Source organism: Melospiza melodia, chromosome 17, assembly GCF_035770615.1.
Source record: "Melospiza melodia melodia isolate bMelMel2 chromosome 17, bMelMel2.pri, whole genome shotgun sequence".
Classification (NCBI taxonomy): Eukaryota; Metazoa; Chordata; class Aves; order Passeriformes; family Passerellidae; genus Melospiza; species Melospiza melodia.
In genome coordinates, this window is record NC_086210.1 from 15,758,662 (window position 1) to 15,766,161 (window position 7,500).

Below are 7,500 nucleotides of genomic sequence, written 5' to 3' on the forward strand. Positions count from 1 at the left end.
AGGGCCCGGGGTAGACCTGGTGTCCCGGGCCCCGGGGTAGACCTGGTGTCCCGGGGCCCGGGGTAGACCTGGTGTCCCGGGGCCCGGGGTAGACCTGGAGTCCAAGGCCCCGGGGTAGACCTGGTGTCCCGGGCCCCGGGGTAGACCTGGTGTCCCGGGACCCGGGGTAGACCTGGTGTCCCGGGGCCCGGGGTAGACCTGGTGTCCAAGGCCCCGGGGTAGACCTGGTGTCCCGGGCCCCGGGGTAGACCTGGTGTCCAAGGGCCCGGGGTAGACCTGGTGTCCCGGGCCCCGGGGTAGACCTGGTGTCCAAGGCCCCGGGGTAGACCTGGTGTCCCAGGGCCCGGGGTAGACCTGGTGTCCAAGGGCCCGGGGTAGACCTGGTGTCCCGGGCCCCGGGGTAGACCTGGTGTCCCGGGGCCCGGGGTAGACCTGGTGTCCCGGGGCCCGGGGTAGACCTGGTGTCCAAGGCCCCGGGGTAGACCTGGTGTCCCGGGCCCCGGGGTAGACCTGGTGTCCCGGGCCCCGGGGTAGACCTGGTGTCCTAAGACCCGGGGTAGACCTGGTGTCCCGGGCCCCGGGGTAGACCTGGTGTCCCGGGGCCCGGGGTAGACCTGGTGTCCAAGGCCCCGGGGTAGACCTGGTGTCCCGGGCCCCGGGGTAGACCTGGTGTCCCAGGGCCCGGGGTAGACCTGGTGTCCCAGGGCCCGGGGTAGACCTGGTGTCCAAGGGCCCGGGGTAGACCTGGTGTCCCAGGGCCCGGGGTAGACCTGGTGTCCAAGGGCCCGGGGTAGACCTGGTGTCCCAGGGCCCGGGGTAGACCTGGTGTCCAAGGCCCCGGGGTAGACCTGGTGTCCAAGGCCCCGGGGTAGACCTGGTGTCCAAGGCCCCGGGGTAGACCTGGTGTCCTAATACCCGGGGTAGACCTGGTGTCCCGCTGGCCCCGGGGTAGACCTGGTGTCCCGCGCCGGCCCTAGCTCACGGCCGCCTAGCCCGTGGCTAGACCTGTGGTCCCTGGCCGGCCTTCCTCTACGGGTGCCTAGCAAGCGGGAAAAGTATGCAGACGGCGCCAGGGAGGCTGATGGGAGAGGCTGGGTGGGGTGCCCCCAACCGCCGACGGGCGTGGGCGGCTCCGTCAGAGACGGCAAGGGCAGGGGTAAGGGCAGGGGGCGGTGGCGGGGACGGGGACGGGGCCAGGGCCAGGGAGTGAGGGCACGCGAGAGCGTGCATGCGGACGGGCAGCCAGGCAGGCGGGCGGGCGGGTGGGCGTGCCCCGCTGCCCGGCGGGGGGGCGGGGGCAGGTGGCGGGGGGCGGCGAGGGGGCGGTGTGGTGGCCTGAAGGGATGACCTTGGGGAGTGAGCGTGCGCACGGGGGGGGGGGGGGGGGTCGGTGGGTGTGGCGCTGTATCTGTGTCTGTGTGCGGACGAGGGCCAAGGGCCGGCGGCTTCGTGCCGGCCCCGGGCGCCTCGGCACCGAGCCCCCACGGCCCCCTGGACTGAGGTCGAGGGCGGAAGACCTCTGCGGACCGTGAAAGAACCCGCCCGAAAGTGGCCGCCTGTGTGCTGGCGGTGGTGCCGGCGGCGGCCGCCTCTACCGGTGGGCGGGGCGGGGCGGGGCGGGGCGGGGCGAGCCGCATCGGGGCCAGGGGGGCCGGGCTGTGTAGGCTCTCAGGAGGGCGTGGGTGGGACAGGGCGGGGGCGGGGGCGGGGGCGCTGTTTCGCCAGTTCAGCGTGTCAGCAGGCAGACCACGGGGCACGGGTTGCCCGTCGGCTCGGCTGGGAGTGCTCTGGATACGAAAGGAGGAGAAATAAAATGTGCCAATCGTTATTGTCTGTTTGTTTTTTCCGGATGAGTTTCTCGTTCCAAGCGACTAGAGCGGCCATGAAGTAGGTATTAATCTGGAAAGCGGGGTGGGGTTCATTGCGCGGGACGGGGCCGATCGAGCCGTCTGGCTCCGGGGTGATATGAGGCTGTGAGCTTTGCCCGGCTCCGGGCTCGATGGGGACGGTGAGGCACCAGGTCTACCCCGGGGCCCGGGACACCAGGTCTACCCCGGGGCCCGGGACACCAGGTCTACCCCGGGGCCGGGGACACCAGGTCTACCCCGCCGCCCGGGACACCAGGTCTACCCCGGGGCCGGCGGGACACCAGGTCTACCCCGTGGCCGGGGACACCAGGTCTACCCCGGATCCGGCGGGACACCAGGTCTACCCCGCCGCCCGGGACACCAGGTCTACCCCGGATGCGGCGGGACACCAGGTCTACCCCGTGGCCGGGGACACCAGGTCTACCCCGGGGCCTTGGACACCAGGTCTACCCCGGGGCCGGCGGGACACCAGGTCTACCCCGGAGCCTTGGACACCAGGTCTACCCCGGGGCCCGGGACACCAGGTCTACCCCGGGGCCCGGGACACCAGGTCTACCCCGGGGCCGGGGACACCAGGTCTACCCCGCCGCCCGGGACACCAGGTCTACCCCGGGGCCGGCGGGACACCAGGTCTACCCCGTGGCCGGGGACACCAGGTCTACCCCGGGGCCGGCGGGACACCAGGTCTACCCCGGATGCGGCGGGACACCAGGTCTACCCCGTGGCCGGGGACACCAGGTCTACCCCGGAGCCCGGGACACCAGGTCTACCCCGGGGCCGGCGGGACACCAGGTCTACCCCGCGGCCGGGGACACCAGGTCTACCCCGCCGCCCGGGACACCAGGTCTACCCCGGGGCCGCCGGGACACCAGGTCTACCCCGTGGCCGGGGACACCAGGTCTACCCCGTGGCCGGGGACACCAGGTCTACCCCGGGGCCTTGGACAGCAGGTCTACCCCGGGGCCGGCGGGACACCAGGTCTACCCCGGAGCCTTGGACACCAGGTCTACCCCGGGGCCCGGGACACCAGGTCTACCCCGGGGCCCGGGACACCAGGTCTACCCCGGGGCCTGGGACACCAGGTCTACCCCGCCGCCCGGGACACCAGGTCTACCCCGGGGCCGGCGGGACACCAGGTCTACCCCGTGGCCGGGGACACCAGGTCTACCCCGGATCCGGCGGGACACCAGGTCTACCCCGGATGCGGCGGGACACCAGGTCTACCCCGTGGCCGGGGACACCAGGTCTACCCCGGGGCCTTGGACACCAGGTCTACCCCGGGGCCGGCGGGACACCAGGTCTACCCCGGCGGCCGGGACACCAGGTCTACCCCGGGGCCCGGGACACCAGGTCTACCCCGGGGCCGGCGGGACACCAGGTCTACCCCGGGGCCGGCGGGACACCAGGTCTACCCCGGGGCCGGCGGGACACCAGGTCTACCCCGCGGCCGGGGACACCAGGTCTACCCCGCCGCCCGGGACACCAGGTCTACCCCGGGGCCGCCGGGACACCAGGTCTACCCCGTGGCCGGGGACACCAGGTCTACCCCGGGGCCGGCGGGACACCAGGTCTACCCCGGATGCGGCGGGACACCAGGTCTACCCCGTGGCCGGGGACACCAGGTCTACCCCGGAGCCCGGGACACCAGGTCTACCCCGGATGCGGCGGGACACCAGGTCTACCCCGTGGCCGGGGACACCAGGTCTACCCCGTGGCCGGGGACACCAGGTCTACCCCGGGGCCGGCGGGACACCAGGTCTACCCCGGATGCGGCGGGACACCAGGTCTACCCCGTGGCCGGGGACACCAGGTCTACCCCGGAGCCCGGGACACCAGGTCTACCCCGGATCCGGCGGGACACCAGGTCTACCCCGTGGCCGGGGACACCAGGTCTACCCCGGGGCCGGCGGGACACCAGGTCTACCCCGGATGCGGCGGGACACCAGGTCTACCCCGTGGCCGGGGACACCAGGTCTACCCCGGAGCCCGGGACACCAGGTCTACCCCGGATCCGGCGGGACACCAGGTCTACCCCGTGGCCGGGGACACCAGGTCTACCCCGTGGCCGGGGACACCAGGTCTACCCCGGGTCCGGCGGGACACCAGGTCTACCCCGTGGCCGGGGACAACAGGTCTACCCCGGATCCGGCGGGACACCAGGTCTACCCCGTGGCCGGGGACACCAGGTCTACCCCGGGGCCGGCGGGACACCAGGTCTACCCCGGATGCGGCGGGACACCAGGTCTACCCCGTGGCCGGGGACACCAGGTCTACCCCGGAGCCCGGGACACCAGGTCTACCCCGGATCCGGCGGGACACCAGGTCTACCCCGTGGCCGGGGACACCAGGTCTACCCCGTGGCCGGGGACACCAGGTCTACCCCGGGTCCGGCGGGACACCAGGTCTACCCCGTGGCCGGGGACACCAGGTCTACCCCGGAGCCCGGGACACCAGGTCTACCCCGGATGCGGCGGGACACCAGGTCTACCCCGGATCCGGCGGGACTTAGTCGTATTTCGGCCGGTGCTGGGTAGACCTGTTGTCCCGGCCGGCTGCGGAAGTTCACCAAGGGGTCGCTGTTGCCGGCTGCCTCCGGCTGCCTCATCGTAAGAGGCGGCCTGCGGTGGCGCCTTTTCCCGGTCGAGCTCCATCAGTCCCCTTGGAGGCTTGGGCGCCTTCGGACTCATCTGTCCGTATTATGGGAGCGAGGTGACGGGCCGCATCCCCACAGGTTGGTTTCATGCCGTGCCTGTGTTTAAGGCGGAAGGGAGCGACCGTGCTGGTGCGGTCGGCAGGGCAGAGGAGGTGCCGCCTAGCCGGGACGAGTCTGTCTGTGGCTTTGTCCCGGCTCCCGTCTTTCCCGGAAAAGCTTGGCACAGCGAGGCCGAGAGAGAAGGGCTGCCGGAGAACCGGGGGCGATCTCCCCGCGAGGCCGAGAGAGAAGGGCTGCCGGAGAACCGGGGGCGATCTCCCCGCGAGGCCGAGAGAGAAGGGCTGCCGGAGAACCGGGGGCGATCTCCCCGCGAGGCCGAGAGAGAAGGGCTGCCGGAGAACCGGGGGCGATCTCCCCGCGAGGCCGAGAGAGAAGGGCTGCCGGAGAACCGGGGGCGATCTCCCCGCGAGGCCGAGAGAGAAGGGCTGCCGGAGAACCGGGGGCGATCTCCCCGCGAGGCCGAGAGAGAAGGGCTGCCGGAGAACCGGGGGCGATCTCCCCGCGAGGCCGAGAGAGAAGGGCTGCCGGAGAACCGGGGGCGATCTCCCCGCGAGGCCGAGAGAGAAGGGCTGCCGGAGAACCGGGGGCGATCTCCCCGCGAGGCCGAGAGAGAAGGGCTGCCGGAGAACCGGGGGCGATCTCCCCGCGAGGCCGAGAGAGAAGGGCTGCCGGAGAACCGGGGGCGATCTCCCCGCGAGGCCGAGAGAGAAGGGCTGCCGGAGAACCGGGGGCGATCTCCCCGCGAGGCCGAGAGAGAAGGGCTGCCGGAGAACCGGGGGCGGTCTCCCCGCGAGGCCGAGAGAGAAGGGCTGCCGGAGAACCGGGGGCGGTCTCCCCGCGAGGCCGAGAGAGAAGGGCTGCCGGAGAACCGGGGGCGGTCTCCCCGCGAGGCCGAGAGAGAAGGGCTGCCGGAGAACCGGGGGCGGTCTCCCCGCGAGGCCGAGAGAGAAGGGCTGCCGGAGAACCGGGGGCGATCTCCCCGCGAGGCCGAGAGAGAAGGGCTGCCGGAGAACCGGGGGCGATCTCCCCGCGAGGCCGAGGGAGAAGGGCTGCTGAAAGACGATCCGAGAGGGAAGCCGCTTGGCGTCCGAGGCAAGGCGGAGAGAGAAGCTGCGAGCTTTCCCGCGCCGGCCCGGCTTCTGCCGGCCGATTCGCAAGGGGGGCGGCCCCCCTGGGCAGCGGTGGCGGGCGAGGCGGCGGCGCCTCGTCCCTTTCGTGCCTGGCCTTAAGCCGGGGCCCACTCGGCGGGCACTTTTTTGGGCTGTCGGTCCGCCTCGGCGGCGGTCGGCCCGCCCGGTAAAGCTGCGGAGCCCGGGGTCGGGGCGCCCCGTCCCCGGCCCGCGTTGTTGAAACCATCCCCCTTCCTCGGCCTTAAGCCGGGGACCCGCGTTGGCGGGCAGAGATTTTTGGAGTTGACGGACCCGGCACCCGACGGAGGGAGCCCCCCGGACTTGTCCCGGGCGAGGCGGCGGCGCCTCGCCCACCTCGGTCGTGGCCGCACGGACCGAGCCGCTTATGCCGGGCGGGCTGGGTTGCCACGCGGGCCCGGCTTTTTTTTTTCCGCGGTTTAGGCGCGCCGGCGTGCGGGCAGAGTTGGGGGCGCCCGCCCGGCCTCCGCGGATCTTAATTTTTCTCCGGCGGCCCTAAGCCGCGGCACCGAGAAGCGTTGCGACGAAGGGGCGCGCGGCGGCGGCGAGAGAGAAGGGAGCGAGCGGGAAGCCGGCGGGTCCGTGGGGGGAGTGAGTCTCGCGTCTCGCCCCCCACGGTCCCCGGTGCCCCGTGCCCGCGGCCCCCGTGGCTAGCACGGATCGTTGCGAACGCGCCTCCATGTGCCTTTTTTTGTCGTGCCGCTCCCCCGGCAATTTTTTCCCGGAAAAGGGAGAGCCGGCCGCCGGTGGCGCGGTCCGGTGGCACTTTTTCTCGCACGCTCGGCCGGGTTCCCCGGGCCGGAAGGGGAAGCCGAGTCCCCCCGGCCTGGCGGGCCAGCCCAGTCCCAGTCCTGCCGTTGCCTAGCCGAAAGGGGAAGCCGTTGGAGCCCGCGGGAAACCGGGCGGGCGGGTGGCGGCACCCCCCGCGCTCCTCCTCTGCCGCGAGCGCTCCGCAGGCGGGGCTTGGGCGGCCGTCGCCGTTGTCCCAGGACCGTGGCCGTGGGGCCCTTGTCGCTGTTGGCGCGGCTCCTTCCTCGGCCGCGCGCCCGATCGATGAGGCTTTTCGGGTGGCGTCGGAGAGGGCCCTCGGCCGGCCGGCTCTCCTTCCGGGGCTTCTCTGTCGCGGGGAAGTCACGGCGGGGGTGTCCGGTGCTCGGGCAGGGTGGTCTCCTTTTCCAGTTCGCTTCCCGTCGCAGGCGAGGTGTCGCCCCTCCCGCTGCCGGGGAGGGCGTCTTTACCGACCCCAGCTGTGTGACGGCCGCGTGGCCCCGCTAGCCTTCAGGTGTCCTTCAAAAGCCACGCGAGGTGCCGGTGCCGGCCCCGGTCCGGGGAGCGCCCGTGGGTGCCGGCCGCGAGCAGCGCCGGGCGGCGGTGCGGTTGGAGCTGAGCCGCGGGGATGATGGAGAGAGAGAAGAGCGAGCGAGAGAGAGGCTGAAAATGACCCGAAGCCGATGGGGCGCGGACGGGGGACCAGAGCCCGATCCGCGCGCTCCTTTGCCGTTCCGCCGCCTGCTGCAGAGCGAGCCGCCCCGGCTGAAAAGGGGGCCTCGGTGTCCGGGCCGCGCCCGCCTCGTCGGGTCGCTGTCTCCTCTAGCACGTCCGGTGCTTTCCGCGCGGCCCGGTGGGGGGACGCGCCGGGCGGGGTTTCGCTCCCTGCGAGCGTGCCCCGCTCGGCCCAACCTCGCCGGCGGCGGGTCGCTTCGCCGGCGACCGGCCGGCGGGCGGGTGGTTCGGCTTTGTGGGGGGGCGGGTCAGCCCCGGCCGAGCCCCG